Genomic DNA, 16,140 nt, shown 5'->3' on the forward strand with positions numbered 1-16,140 from the left:
AAGGAAGGGAAGAAAGAAGGAAGGAAGGAAGGAAAGAGAGAGAAAGAAGAAAAACAGGAAAGAAGAAAAAGGAAAGGAAAGGGAAAAGGAAAAGGAAAAGGAAAAGGAAAAGGAAAGGAAGAAAGAAAGAAGAGAGGCAAGCCACAAAAGAGACTCTTAATTATAGGGAACACACTGCTGGTCACCAGAGGGGAGGTGGGTGGGTGGGGGGGGAATGGAGGAAACAGGTGATGGGGATTAAGGAGGGCACTTGTCCTGATGAGCACTGGTTGTTGTATGGAAGTGTTGAATCACTTTATTGTACACCTGGAACCAATATAACACTGCATATTAACTATACTGAAATTTAAATAAAAACTTTTAAAAATTATGCAAAAAGCACTCTAAATTCAGGTAAGAGCAGATCTTTTTCTATCTACAATGTAATAGTCTTACCCCAAATGGCTTGCGAAAAGAAAACATACCCTGCAACTGCATTCAGTATACATCCAAATAAGAGTTCTGAAAAAGATGTTTTCTCTAATTCTTTATATTTTCATGGTCATTTTAGGTCCCCTTTATAATAGAGTTTTCTGTTGAGCACCTGCATGACTACACTCAACTCAACCCAGCCCCAAATATACAACACGTATAAATATTCATATAGTTTAAATATATATATGTGATTTCTTAGTCAAAGGACATATAATAATAAAATACATACACACAAACCTTTTTTTTCCACACAAACCTTTTTTCTAGAAAAGTTTTAATATGTCTCAGCTCTTATCAATTATTGAGTATTTTGGGGAGTCTTATGGACTTTTTCTTTAATTTGAAATATGACTTTATAAATAACTTGGCCTTTCTTGAGAATGCAAGAATGCTGTGTCATAAGGCTGAAATTACTAATGTGCATGAATACTCCTTTTCTTCTCTTCTTTGAGGTACATGAGAATATTCTATTTTTTCTCCACCTCTTGAAGTTGGGTGTGGCTGTATGACTATTATAGTCAAGGAGTCGTAGGCAGAGTGACATGTGTCATTTCAGGGCATGAGCATTTAATTGTTTATTGTTAAAAAACCCTCCAGGACTGCTCCTCCTCTGTCATGGCAAGTAGGCAAGCACGTGTGAACTTGGAGCCCACATCAGTAAATGTGTCTAGATACCTGCGATTAAAAGAGCTTCCCTACCAGCCTGAGTAGTACATGTAGCATGTGCAAGAAGTTAGTTAAAAATCTTTGTTGTTTCAAACCGAGTTTTAAAAAACAAACAAAAATACCAGCAAAAGCAGTAACAAAAGCAAAACAGAACATGACTGAAGCTGAACTACCTAGTACTTGCCCTTTAATTAAAAAAGGGAAAAAAAGACTTTAAAAAGTCCTTTTTCTAGGGAGAGAGGAATCGCCTAACTATACAATATTATTTTAAAAACCATTTTCTATAGCTGAAATAATTTCTCAATTAAATCAAAGTAGCTAAAAATAAATAAATAAATAAATAAATAAATAAATAAATCAAAGTAGCTAAATGTTAGTAGAATGCTGGTTATTTCACATAGTCATTAAGTAGTTCTTTCTATATATTTAGCAAGCAGTGGCCATTTGAAAGTTCTCTCTTCATAGAAATGAGACAGTGCTAACATATCAAAAGAAAATGACCACAAATATTCTAGGCATGGGTGCAATAATAGAAATATATATTTTGTTGCAGTTCTTTTAACTGTGTCACACTGAGAACTAAATTAAAATTATTTAATTACATTACAAAATTCCTAATCAAGATGTAATATGAGCTACAAAAATTTATATTAAATTTTACCTCATTCATTTATTATATACTTGTATTCTCCTTGATATGTTATTCTTGTTTGTGCTACAATGAATTTTGCAGAAATGCTAAGGTTTATTTTTTTTCCTTAATGTATATCATTAAGATAACATTAATGTGATTTTAAAATCAAACTTGAACCACTGTTGAATATAATAAATTGTTTTTTCTGTCTCCTACCACCTCTTTTTTGTCTATTCTATCTCTGTACTTCAGAGTTCTAGAATTCATCGACTTAGAATCCTTGATTTTCAAATAATCAAGGAAAATTAGTAAAGACTCAAGGGAAGATAAAAAGTGAGTGACTAATACAAATTCCACTTTGTGTACAACTCACTCCAAAATGCTGTCATTATAACTGAAGAAGGTAAAATAATATGACATTTAACCTCTAAGTCAATTAATTTGAAAGAATATTAAAAACACTATTTTGAAGAGATTGATTGAAATTAAATCTTTGGCATAGTATAAGAACAATTAGTAAATGGTTTTAGGTTCCAGAATAATAGTTATCTATATACAAATTATCAGTAGCTGATTGGCTCCAATTAGTCCTTCAGACATCTAAGAAAGACAAAAAAAGACATAAAAAGCTCTTGCTCATTTGCATATTCATAATACCTCAGTGAATCACCAGGACTGGCACTGATGCTGCCTGAATATTAATGCAGAGCCAACAGCTGAGCTGAAGGGCAAAGCAATATATAGAAACAAACTGCAATTTCCCTGTAGATTTCACAATTTAACTTAATGGTGGACAGCTTTTTAAACCATTTATTATTATTATTATTATTATTTCACCTATTATCACAAAATTCTTCCCCATTTTTTAGAGCATCGAATTAGATCAGTGCAGGATTACAGTCCATCTTTTATTTGTATTTTAAACCAGATTCGATTGTGCAGTTTTCTTTTACACTATAACCCACAAACTACTCCAGTTTATGTGCTAAATATCTACCCAAAAAGAGGAATCCAAGTTGTACCCTGCATTACGCTGAAGGGCATTCTATTTTTATATGCTTTTAAAAGCTTCAAATTTGTGAGCAGTTAAAAGTTCGGATAGTTAAGCACCTCTGCCTTCAATTTTTCTCCTTATCCTGCCCTTTAATTCCTTGTAAAAACCTCTGTCTCCTGACCCCACTCTCTGTCACAGCTCAAATGGATATTTCTGCCTTGGCTTCTGCAGAGAGCCACAGATTGAGGCTTCCGGAAGAAATGCTCCAATTCCTTCCATGAGATGCAGCAGAATATTTGTGGAAGAATATGTAGGAGGGAGATATGTATTTGAAGTTTGCATGTGTGATGTATTTGTAGCATCGCCATTACATTTATATATCTGTGATCACAAGATTGTTTAATATAGGACTCTATTTTCCTTGGAGAAGTGGCAGATTAGACAAAACTCTCCCCAGCATTTGCATTTCCTTTTCCTGAAGAAGGTGCTGTCTGCCAACAGCAGTTTCAGAAAACAAACAGGAGTAGATAAAACAGTTTCTCTCTAAAAACCACCTCAGGTTTGGAAAATAGAGTTCTGTACCTTACTGATTATCATACTGCTTGCCTTATTTATTTTTTATTGGGCTTTATTTTAAATGATAGTAAACAATAATCACAGCAATAGCTAATCTTTATTGATCATACACTGTATCAGTCAATTCTTGCTGCATAACAAACTACCTCTAAAATCAGTGGCTTCAAGCAATAAATTATTATTGCTTGTGTGTCTATGGGATGTCCGGGATTTGGCTGATCTGGCGGGTTAGGCTCAGCATGCATCTCTGTTTCAGGCTGTGGCAGCCAGCATGGCCCTACTTTTCACTGCAGGTCTGTGAGTTGGCTAGAGTGACTGTCTTAATCCTCATTAGACCTACTGGCTAACCAGATAGTACTCTATCTATACATGGGTTAGGAGAGGCCCAAGGGCACAAGCAGAACATGTGAGCCTTCAAAGCTTGCACTAAGATCCAGAACACTCACTTCCTCTTTATTTTTTATTCTTTTGATCAAATTCAAGCATCAGGAAAATATATTTTTTCCTTTAGTGGGAGAGACTGAAAAGTCACACAATGAAAGGAGGGGCAAAAAACTTAACCCAATAATGCAACCTACTACCCACACGATGGGCCAGCCTCCTTTGTTAGCATGTTACATAACATCATCTCATTTAATTTTCAGAGCAATACCATGTATTATTATCATTATTTTACAAATAAGAAGTTGAGGTTCAGAATGATTAACTTGTGTAGGACCACACTGCTAGGAAATGATAAAGCAATGACTGACATCTAAGCAGATTTTAAACACTACAATTTTCTCAAATGTTCTATTCTACCTGGTTTCAAAGAATATTTCTATATTTAGTATAAAGATTATAAAGATATGGGATATAATATTCAGTCATCATTATAATGATAATGACTAAGGATAGAACATAAAAATTCTGCTGGGATGATACTATTCATTTCTAAGTCAGTCTTAAAATTCATTTATACATGAGACAGAATAAAGATAATATCCTCAGCAGGGAAGAACCACAGGCAAATTAATAAATTTACATTTATAGTTCTTCTGTGATCAATAATTATTTCTTAACACAAGAAAGACCCTCTTCTTTGACAATAAATACCACATATAAAAATTATAACTGGATCTATTTTATCAAAAAATGTGTACCACATAAGTATAGTTTTGTAGATTCAAATACCATTAATCGGGATCCCTGGGTGGCGCAGCGGTTTGGCGCCTGCCTTTGGCCCAGGGCGCGATCCTGGAGACCCGGGATCGAATCCCACGTCGGGCTCCCGGTGCATGGAGCCTGCTTCTCCCTCCGCCTGTGTCTCTGCCTCTCTCTCTCTCTCTGTGACTATCATAAAAAAAAAAAATACCATTAATCAAAAGCCACAAATGGCTATAATAACCACAGAACTTTAGTGACTGGAAGTTAGCTGTTTTAGTGCCAGCAGAAATATAAGTATACTCCTAATTAAAGTATTTCCTAATTGCCTTCTTGGCAATTAATAACAATGTGGTCCTAGAATATGTCCGTATTTGCACTAGGTTCTTCATTTTGCAGATTTCCATTTTTTATTTAACAACATTTGTTTTCAAAAACCTCAAGAAGTTGGGCACCTGGGTGGCTCAGTGGTTGAGCATCTGCCTTCAGCTCAGATCAAGATTCTTGGGTCCTAGGATCGAGTTCTGTGTCAGGCTCCCCACAGGGAGCCTGCTCCTCCCTCTGCCTATATCTCTGCCTCTCTCTGTGTCTCTCATGAATAAATAAATAAAATCTTTTTAAAAAAACTGAAGGGCAGCCCCAGTGGCTCAGTGGTTTAGCACCGCCTTCGGCCTGGGGCGTGATCCTCGAGTCCCAGAATCAAGTCCCATGTCGGGCTCCCTGCATGGAGCCTGCTTCTCCCTCTGCCTGTGTCTCTGCCTCTCTCTCTCTCTCTCTCTCTCTGTGTGTGTCTTTCATGAATATATAAATAAAATCTTTAAAAAAAATCTGAAGAAGTTTAGTTGAATAAAAAAGTAAATGTGTACCATAGGACTTAATGATAATTCTATATTGTTTGCCTACTAGTCCTCATTGTGTAAAGTTTGGCTTAGTAAATACCGCTAATTATTAACATTCTGGAATAACCATGAAAATAACATGGTAAAATTAAATAAGATGGGCTCTGACATAAATCCAACCTTCATGTCACAAGATTCCTCCCTAAGGTTAAGCCATGCACAAAGAAAAGATGGATTTTATTTGGGAGCAAGATTAGCATTCATAGAATTGGAATACCAATGCCTTGAAATGAAAGTCTATGTGTAGTATGTGAAATAATACATAGACTCCATGACTTAGACACTATTATGTTTTTCAAGATTAATAATTATACTGAATCTCACACTTGGTGTACTTCCCTCACTTCACACTAAAAACATCTCAGAATCTCATTAAATGCACACTAGAAGCTAGAAAGCTGAGAGCATTTCTGTGGGTTTGTTCTGCAGAGGAGAGTGTATGCTATATAATAAATACTCAATAATTTTAAAGAAGCAGTATTATGAGCTTGTACACCAACAGACTGAAACAAAACTGGATTCTTAATAGTTGAATGATCCCAGTCAAGTTATTTAATACTACAAAGCCATATTTTGTTTTGTTTGTATCCACAGACATGGTGATACAATCTATGTCACAAAGTTATTTAGAGGAGGAAATGAAAGCATTTATTTACAATCAAATTTCCCCAACCTTCATCAACTTATGATGACTTAAAATGGAATCACACTATTAATTCAGAATTTAATAATTCTGGTCCCCACCTGCTGAGGTAGAACTTCAGCCCCTACCCCCTAAATTTCTCCCTGTCATATCTGAATGCCTATGAAATGGGCTCATGAGAGGCCCTCTCTCATTTCTCCACCTCAAACCCTTCATTGATGCTCATGGCCTACTTGAGGATCCACTTTCTCCCAGCTGGCCGAAGCTGCCATTTGGCCCTCAGAGAAAGGCTGATACCAAATCCTATGCTGCTATTTCTTGTTCTGATGTTGCAACCTCTTGGAGTACCCAAACAATACTGTGTTCTCTGGAGTCCTCATTGAGTTGAAGCTCCTGTGTATCAATGCACAAGTAGAAGAATCATCCTTGTCTGTCAGCCTGCAGGCTCTCTTTCTCTAAAGTTGAATTACTAAAATAAATAAATAAATAAATAAATAAATAAATAAATAAAGTTCAATTACTTATCAAGTTGCTGAGATAGGGGAAGTCAATATCTGAGTCAGAAACTGTGCTATATATATATATATATATATATATATATATATATATATATAAAATCAGATGAATTATATAGTATATATATAGTCATATATATATAGTCAGATGAATTAATTCACACACACACACACACACACACACACACACACACACCACCTCCTAATCTCCCTAAGTTTCTCTCCTCAAGGTTGGATTTCAGCACACATGAGAAAAGGAAACTCACCTATATCTTGCTGCTAATCATAACCCTTTGCAATGGACTATTTGGAGGAAATAAGACTCTGTACTGCCAGGGGTTTGCACATCTGGTGCCTTGTGGCTCAGCATTAATATAGATTCCATCACCTAGAATGGATCTTTTAAGATTTTTCTGAATATGGGCCCCTTAAGACATCCATTCCCATAGATCACTATTTGGTCTGGGATGAGTTGCTGGCATCAGTAATTTCTAAAGTTCCTGAGAAACTACTAATGTGTAGCTCAAAGTTAAGAATAACTGGTTCAGAAAATCTGATGAAAACCTATTTAATCACATAAAATGTTTATTTGCTTTTGTTTATAATTTTAGTAAAATGTCTGTGAACACCCTGAAATCTAGTTTAAGGATAATTGACTTAGAATCAGTAAATTTGGTTGTTTCTCCAGAAGAGGGAGTAGTCATGGTGGGCAAGCTGCTAGAAGAGTTACTAATAAGGCTTTGTCTTAGAATGAAGCAATAATCAGCTTTATCTAATAGAGTGGACTTTTCTTATTTATCTCTGTTGCCCCAATGTTTCTGGTATTATGTGGTGTTAATGGCAATTAATTAATGTTATTAAAGCCCATATTACCATCAAAATTAAGGAGAATATTTAGATACGATAAATCAGAATGAGAATAATAAGAGATTTGTAAGTACTTCACTTTGGGGAAATAGAAAGTTTCATTGACCAGTAAATTAACACTGAAAAAGAAATCTATCCTAAATCTAGAGAAAAGGTAATAACCATTCCCCATACAAGAGAGGAAAGTATCAGTGACAAATGTTTCACTAATTGTGTGGCAAAAGGGTTAGAGAAATACTGTGAGGGTTTTGAGTAAATAACTACTTCCTAAGATGTCTGGAAATATACATGAGCCTCAGTTTTTGTTAATCTGTAATAAAATCAGGGACGCCTGAGTGGCTCAGCGGTTGAGTGCCTGCCTTTGGCCCAGGGAGTGATCCTGCGGTCCCGGGACTGAGTCCCACATCAGGCTCCCTGCGTGGAGCCTGCTTCTCTCTCTGTTTGTGTCTCTGCCTCTCTGTGTCTATCATGTATAAATAAATTTTAAAAAATCTTTAAAAAAACTGTAATAAAATCAGCAAGAGTGTTTTCTAGCTAAGTCAATGTGGGAAATTAAATTGCAATTAAGACCAGTAATGGGAATGTTTAATTATACCAGAAATAGAATAAATGTTTTCAAATTCTGACAGCTCCAAAATGAAGTGTCAAGTGTAAGAAATATTTAGGACACTTGGAGCTAGATATTATGACCCATTTTGGGGATTTTGACTATTTTTATGATAGGCTGAAGTACAGAAAGGGAAGAAAGATGAAAGGGAAAGGAAAAGAGGAAGAGTGGAAGTGAAGGAGAGGGAAAGTGTGTTTAAGGTCTGTGATTATTTGTCTCTGTAGGGAAGCAGATTTATAAACAATTTTATAAGGAACCCTATGGAGGAATATGAAATAAAATGGTCTTTATAAAATATCAAAACAAAAAAATAGTCTATTGTCAGAAAGAATGGATATATACATATGCAATAAAATGTGGATAATTTTTCAATTTTTTATCAATATTACCATCTAAAGGTAACCACTTTGTTTTTTTTTTTAATTGGAGTTCAATTTGCCAATATATAGCATAACACCCAGTGCTCATCCTGCCAAGTGCCCCCCTCAGTGCCCCTAACCCAGTCACTCCAACCCCCTTCCCACCTCCCCCTTCCACCACCCCTTGATAATTTCCCAGAATTAGGAGTCTCTCACGTTCTGTCACCCTCACTGATATTTTCACTCATTTTCTCTCCTTTCCCTTTATTCCTTTTCACTAATTTTTATATTCCCCAAATGAAAGAGACCATATAATGTTTGTCCTTTTCCGATTGACTTATTTCATTCAGCATAATATCCTCCAGGTCCATCCACGTCGAAGCAAATGGTGGGTATTGTCCTTTCTAATGGCTGAGTAATATTCCATCGTATACATAGATCACAGCTTCTTTATCCATTCATCTTTTGATGGACAACAAGGCTCCTTCCACAGTTTGGCTATTGTGGACATTGCTGCTATAAACATTAGCAGGTGGGGTGCAGGTGTCCCGGCATTTCACTGCATCTGTATCCTTGGGGTAAATCCCCAGCAGTGCAATTGCTGGGTCGGAGGGCAGGTCTATTTTTAACTCTTTGAGGAACCTCCACACAGTTTTCCAGAGTGGCTGCACCAGTTCACATTCCCACCAACAGTGAAGGAGGGTTCCCCTTTCTCCACATCCTCTCCAACATTTGTGGTTTCCTGTCTTGTTCATTTTCCCCATTCTCACTGGTGGGAGGTGGTATCTCACTGTGGCTTTGATTTGTATTTCCCTGATGGCCAGTGATGCAGAGCATTTTCTCATGTGCTTGTTGGCCATGTCTATGTCTTCCTCTGTGAGATTTCTCTTCATGTCTTTTGCCCATTTCATGATTGGGTTGTTTGTTTCTTAGCTGTTGAGTTTAATAAGTTCTTTATAGATCTTGGATACTAGCCCTTTATCTGATAGGTCATTTGCAAATATCTTCTCCCATTCTGTAGGTTGTCTTTTAGTTTTGTTGACTGTTTCTTTTGCTGTGCAGAAGCTTCTTATCTTGATGAAATCCCAATGATTCATTTTTGCTTTTGTTTCTCTTGCCTTCATGGATGTATCTTGCAAGAAGTTGCTGTGGCCAAGTTCAAAAAGGGTGTTGCCTGTGTTCTCCTCTAGGATTTTGATGGAATCTTGTCTCACATTTAGATCTCTCATCCATTTTGAGTTTATCTTTGTGTATGGTGGAAGAGAATGGTCTAGTTTCATTCTTCTGCATGTGGATGTCCAATTTTCCCAGCACCATTTATTGAAGAGACTTGTCTTTTTTTTCCAGTGGATAGTCTTTCCTGCTTTGTCGAATATTAGTTGACCATAAGGTTGAGGGTCCACTTCTGGATTCTCTATTCTGTTCCATTGATCTATGTGTCTGTTTTTGTGCCAGTACCTCACCATCTTGGTGACCACAGCTTTGTAGTACAACCTGAAATCTGGCATTGTGATGCCCCCAGCTATGGTTTTCGTTTTTAAAATTCCCCTGGCTATTCGGGGTTAAAGGTAACCACTTTGAATATATATATACATATATATATGTATATATATATACATATATATATTCATATACACACACATACACATGCATACACTGACACAGTTTGACATTTTCTGCACACGTACATCTTTTCTTTCAATATGATAATGTCCGTTTTAATTCGTAATTTTTTAATTTGATGTATTATTTATATCTTTCATTGCTATTAAATATGTTTCACAGCATCATCTTAAAGGCAGAGTACTATCATGTAGTTGTAGCATTGTCTCATTATCATAGCAGTACCTGAGCAAATATTCTCGTACATATATCTTTGTGTACACATTTGTTATCTAGGGAAATTCCTAGATGTGGAACTGCTGGTTTAAAACAAATGATTTAAACTGTCAGTTCGAAACACTTGTGGTAATATGCCCCCACATCTTACAACATGGTTATATGAATTTATATACTCTCCGAACTGTGTACAAGTTTTAGAGATTACTCCTAACACTGTATTACAGAGAATAAGGAAAGAGAAATTGATCTGATGCATAGAATTTCAGTGTCTTCATGTGTTCCTTATTTGCTTATAATGATCTGAGGCTTCAGATTGGCAAGGGTGTTTTTCCAGTAACAATTGCATTTTTATTTGTCCTTCATCTCCAATTAGAGTCTGAGTTGTTGTGGATAGAGACCATATTTTATTTAGTACTGCTCTTCCAATATAAAATCTACATTCTTAAAAAAAAAACCCTACATTTTTCATGTATTAGGCATTCAAATATTTGTTGAAGGAATATTAGCAGATAGTATATGAAAATAATTCTGGTCACCTCAACTTTCCGGACCTAGGATAGGATAATGGCAATCATATTGGTAGATTGATTTCACCATAAGGTGAAAGTAATGCAATTAAAGCAATATATTTGCTTTAATGAACAAAATTAATTAAAGGTAGGGATTCTCGGGAAATATGTACTATTAAGAAAAAAACATGTATTATGTGTTTAAAATAATTATATAAATAACAAAAGTGAGTGATATCTACTTTCATCAATAATTTTATATTTATTGTGATTTGACTCTAGTGTCCTTTTAAGCAAATATTAAAATTGTGAATGTTTACAAAATATGTATTAAAATTTGCAATAAAAAATCTTCTCTTGAGTATGTAACTTCTGTAGAGCCTCTAACATTTTAGACAATAAGAATAAATACAATTTTTATTTAATAAAGACTTTCAAAAAAAACTGGTTGTTTTATTTTACAACTATTTCTTCTGGAAAGGCCAGAATTATATTTGAATTCATTTGGTTGCTTTAACAGACACTTACTACTTTATAAAATAGTATAAGAAGTAGCTACTTAACCTTACAAATAAACAGCTTATCTGATTTTAGGTCATATCTATCCAGGTAACAGATATCATATTTTTGCTTGGATGGAAAATATTCTACAGTGTGAAAGTGTCAAAACAGTCTGAATAATTTAGATCTTTCTAACTCAGAAAAACCTTACTGGTAACACAGCATATTTGTTTTTCAGTATTATTTTGTAGAATATGCTTTGTGGGCAACTGAAAGATGAAAATCTTTTTTTGAATTCTGGTTTAAAAGATAATCTTATTTTCTAGGCTTCTATGATATGAAGCAAAAATCCTATTCAATTTGTAACAGACATAGTTGTTTTCAGCATGCACCACCTTTTATCTCTACGGTGTATTTTTGCCTTAAATGAATGGCATTTTAGAAAGAATACAAGTCCAATGCTATTTCTTTTCATTGTAACATACTACCCACACAGGAGATGAAAGGGGCTAATTGCTTTCAACAATAAACAGTATAGCCTGTTCTCTACACCACTGCTTCTCAAACTTTAATGTACATATGAATCTACTGGAGAGTCTTGTTAAAATTTAGATCCTGATTCAGTAAGTCTAGCGAAGGCACAATTGCCCAGCAGTTTCCTGATGATACTTCCAGATGCTACTGGTCCAAGGACTACACGTGGAGTAGCCAGCATCAGAGAAAAGACAAATACCATATGATTTCACTCATATGTGGAATTAAAGAAACAAAATAAACAAAGGGGAAAAATAAGAGCGAGAGAGACAAATCCAGAAACAGACTCTTAACTACAGAGAACAAACAATGGTCACCAGAGAAGAAGAGGGTGGGGGGAATGGGTAAAATAGTTGATGGGGACTAAGGAGGGCACTTGCTGTGATGAGCACAGGGTGTCATATGGAAGTGATGAATTACTATATTCTACACCTGAAACTAATATAACATTGTATGTTAACTAACTGGAATTAAAATAAAAACTTTAAAAAAGGTCCATGATGGGGGAATTGGGGAGGAGAGGGGTAATAAAGGAAAGATACAAGGCAACTGAAAAAAAGTTATAACTTTCCCTTGAAAGGTACAGGTATTGGTCTGATGATTTTTATGCTGTGAATCGTTGTTTGTTTGTTTTGTTTTAAATTATTTTATTACTAGGAATAAGCTGGTAAACTATGACTAGATTAAGTTATACATGAGGTTCAGTGAAAGAATGTGTAAGCAAGCCATCTTTTAAAAACCTTGAAAAAATAAACTAATGAACTGAGCAAAAAGAGAGGAACCAAGATTAATTATAAGGGAAAAAATGAGCCCAACAGTAGTTTCAAAGGTCTGTTTTATAATATAAAGGAGAGTCAGGCAGAGAAGGACACAGTACTAGATAGCTTATATGCAGCTCAGCCCTGAGAGAGCAAAGACAACACGGAGCTAGCAAAGTCTAGTTCAGCTAAATCAACTTCTGACAAACTCAAATATTTGGCTAGTAAGTAAGTAGTTGTTTGGAGTTACATTTTTTTTTAATACTGAATAATAATGCAGTTTGAAAAGGAGGATATTAGCTTGTCAAAGTACTTAAAAAATTATTTTTCTTTTTCTGTGAGCATTTTATGGTATGAAAGAGAATTCCCAAGAATTCTTTTCTTGAATAATCATTACTAAATTTGTTAATAAGTTTCGCTTCAAATATTCCTGTTTGGTTTATTTTACATATGAAAGATACAGACTTCTGTGGCACGAATTAGTGCTCCAGAGTATAAAACTGAATTGACAGAAATCAAGATGTTCTTTCACTGAAAAAGAATGGAGTTGCAAGACATATCTTATCAGTTTGGAGTAGTCTTTCTAAAGGTGATGACTGTGGCTCTCAAAGCTTTCAAGTTAAAGAAGTGGTTCCAGTTGGTAAGGCTCCTTCCCAAGCAGAGAAAAAGGTCCTCATCTGTGTGATCAGTCATCGCATTTTTACCGATATAAAAATCACAAGATTACTGGACATGCGGAAAAAAAAATCTTTATTTGGGACAAATAGCTTCCATGAAATACTATCATGAGGAAAAAAAACTACAACTGAATCTTGGATATGTCCTGACAGCTAACATATTGTCAGCCTGTAAGATGCATCCTGTCCTCAGTTTGATCTCCCAAAAGCAGACCCCCAAGATCGGATTTTCATGAAAGTGGTTTATTAGGAAGTCTTTTCAGTGGAAAAACAAATAAGAAAAGGAACAACGAAAAAAATGGTAAGTGAATAGAAAAAAGTGGGGCAGGGAAAAACAAAAGACAAAAAAAAAGTATCAAAGAGAAATATATCAAAGTCCCACAGAGGGTAACTGAATTAGTGTCAAAGTTACTGTCCTTGGGACACGCTGTAGATCACACCTCCAGTTGTCTCAACCAGAGGGCAAAGAAGCTGGAGTATTTATACTCCTGTGACTAGCTGACTAGCCTTTAGTAGTTAAGGACTGTGCCTTGAGGATCATAAATTACCAGGAACTTCTGGCGGTCTCTGTGCAGGTAAAGCAGTTCTGAGGCTTGAAGGAACTTTCCAGACAACACAGGGGCGGGTGCACAGGAGTGAAAGCTTACAAGGAAGCCACGTGCACACAAATAGTCAAAAGGGCAGATAGGACATGAGCAGAACACAGAATATTCTTCCCTTTCCAATTATGCAAAATGAGACCATAAGAGAAATGCTTATTTTAAAAAATTAATATTTGTGTTGTCTTGGTCTATCAAAAGAAGGTGATATTGCTAAATGAAAAAGGGAAAATACATGCATGTGCCAAGTTAGTAAGGGGAACCCTTTACAGTTACTGTTTAACATAATTTTGTTTATCTACAGAGTTTTCTGGTAACAAGTTATCCCTGGTCTTGGACCTTCCCATCCCGAAAGTTATTTGTGTCTCTGTGTCAGAGTTTCTTTCAATGATGAGCTGCATTCAAAGCACTTTACTGTTTTATTTTTTTTTCTTGAAGAATGATTATTTAATAATTAATGATTATTAATTATGTAAGTCTACATCACCTAACCAATATCTCTAAGAAGAAACCAAGAAGCAAGTTTGTTCCTCAATTCCATAACTCTTCCATCTTTGTTTCATAATGGTTTTTACAATTTTGCTGGCTTTATAGCTACCACACTTCCTGAGTTTGGTTTTGTTTCTTTGTCTAATGCTTCTTAACATCTTTCCCAATGTCTTAGACTGTTTCCAAATTGCTTGGTTTAGTCAGGACTTTGACTGCAAGTAACAAACACAGGACTGACCACGCTTGTGCCCGTGTTTATTGGCTAGACTATCTGGGGAAGGTGGAATTTGAGCTGGCCTGAGAGCACTAGAATTAGTAAGCAAAATGCCAATGGGCTTCCCCTCCATCTCTTATCTCTGCCAGTCTCCATCTGCTATATTATCCTCTCCACACAATATCTCCACTTGAAGCAGGATGTTGCTGTAGGCTCTTCTGAGCTTACAGTCTGTTACTGCTGTGACCAGTGCTGAAAGGATTGCTTTCTTTTTCACAGCCCCAGTTTGAAGACTATCTGGGAAGGAATCTACGTTCCCAGCTTAGATCATGTGTTCTTTAGATCAGACACACTGGGGAGAGGGAGGTGTGAGTTTCTGAGATTGCTCAATGTTCTCAGTCATGAGTCCAGAGGTTTCTACTATATTAACATAATCTCAGACACAACCACTTGGCAAACTAATCCAAGTGGGTCAGACTAATTTGGCTCACATCACAATAGCAGAGCAAACTCAACTATTTAGTTACTTTGGAGAATCTCACTAAATCTTATAACATTAAACAATAAATTTTAACCTCCCATTTTTCTTTTTTTTTTTTTAAGATTTAATGTATTTATTCATGAGAGACACACAGAGAGAGGCAGAGACATAGGCAGAGGAAGGAGCAGACTCCTGGCTGGGAGTCCGATGTGGGACTCAATCCCTGGACTCCGGGATCACACCCTGAGCCAAAGGCAGATGCTCAACCATGGAGCCACCCAGGCATCCCAAACTTTCTATTTTTTTTCTGATAACTTTTATGTTTTCACTGAAATCATCCTCATCCTGCCCCAAACACTGCAATGTGTTTCCTATTTACTTACTAAATCCTTAGGTAACATTAAGTAACACTGCATGAGTCTTTAGTCAGAATTATCTACAAGAAATTTCTAGAATGGGATCCCTGGGTGGCGCAGCAGTTTGGCGCCTGCCTTTGGCCCAGGGCGCGATCCTGGATACCCGGGATGGAGTCCCACGTCAGGCTCCCGGTGCATGGAGCCTGCTTCTCCCTCTGCCTGTGTCCTGCCTCTCTCTCTCTCTCTGTGTGTGTGTGACTATCATAAGTAAATAAAAAAAAAAAAGAAATTTCTAGAATGCTTCCAAGTTTAGGCCTCTCTTCTTCTCGTCCATACTCCAGATTTGCAGCCCCAAAGGGGAAACACTCCTGAGTACACAAAAAAGAATCTGTTTCTAAACATTATAATGAACATTTTTATTTACCCAACATCTATTCCGGCTTCCTTTGATTATAGTTTCTCATCCTCAGTGGGGTGAGAACCTACTTTCAATGATACCCACCCTGAGGAAGGAGAACCAAGTGACTACAAGAGGGAATCCAAGGCCCAGAGATATTTCCAAGTCCCTGAAAAGCCATACTTGGTCTTTGCACTTTCTTGAGACTGTGCATTTCTCTTTGCTAAGGCAAATTTTGGCTCTTTTCTGTTACTTCCAAATGAAATAATTCTGAGATAGACAATTACTCAGTAGTGTTATATATTTAGGGTGCATCATTTTCAAAATGTCAGGAACCAAGTTTACTGAAACCTCAAAACTTGTCCATTTTTAGAGCAATGAACCCAGAATGAGGCAGTGAATTTTA

Source organism: Vulpes lagopus, chromosome X (genome assembly GCF_018345385.1).
Source record: "Vulpes lagopus strain Blue_001 chromosome X, ASM1834538v1, whole genome shotgun sequence".
In the NCBI taxonomy this organism is placed as follows: Eukaryota; Metazoa; Chordata; class Mammalia; order Carnivora; family Canidae; genus Vulpes; species Vulpes lagopus.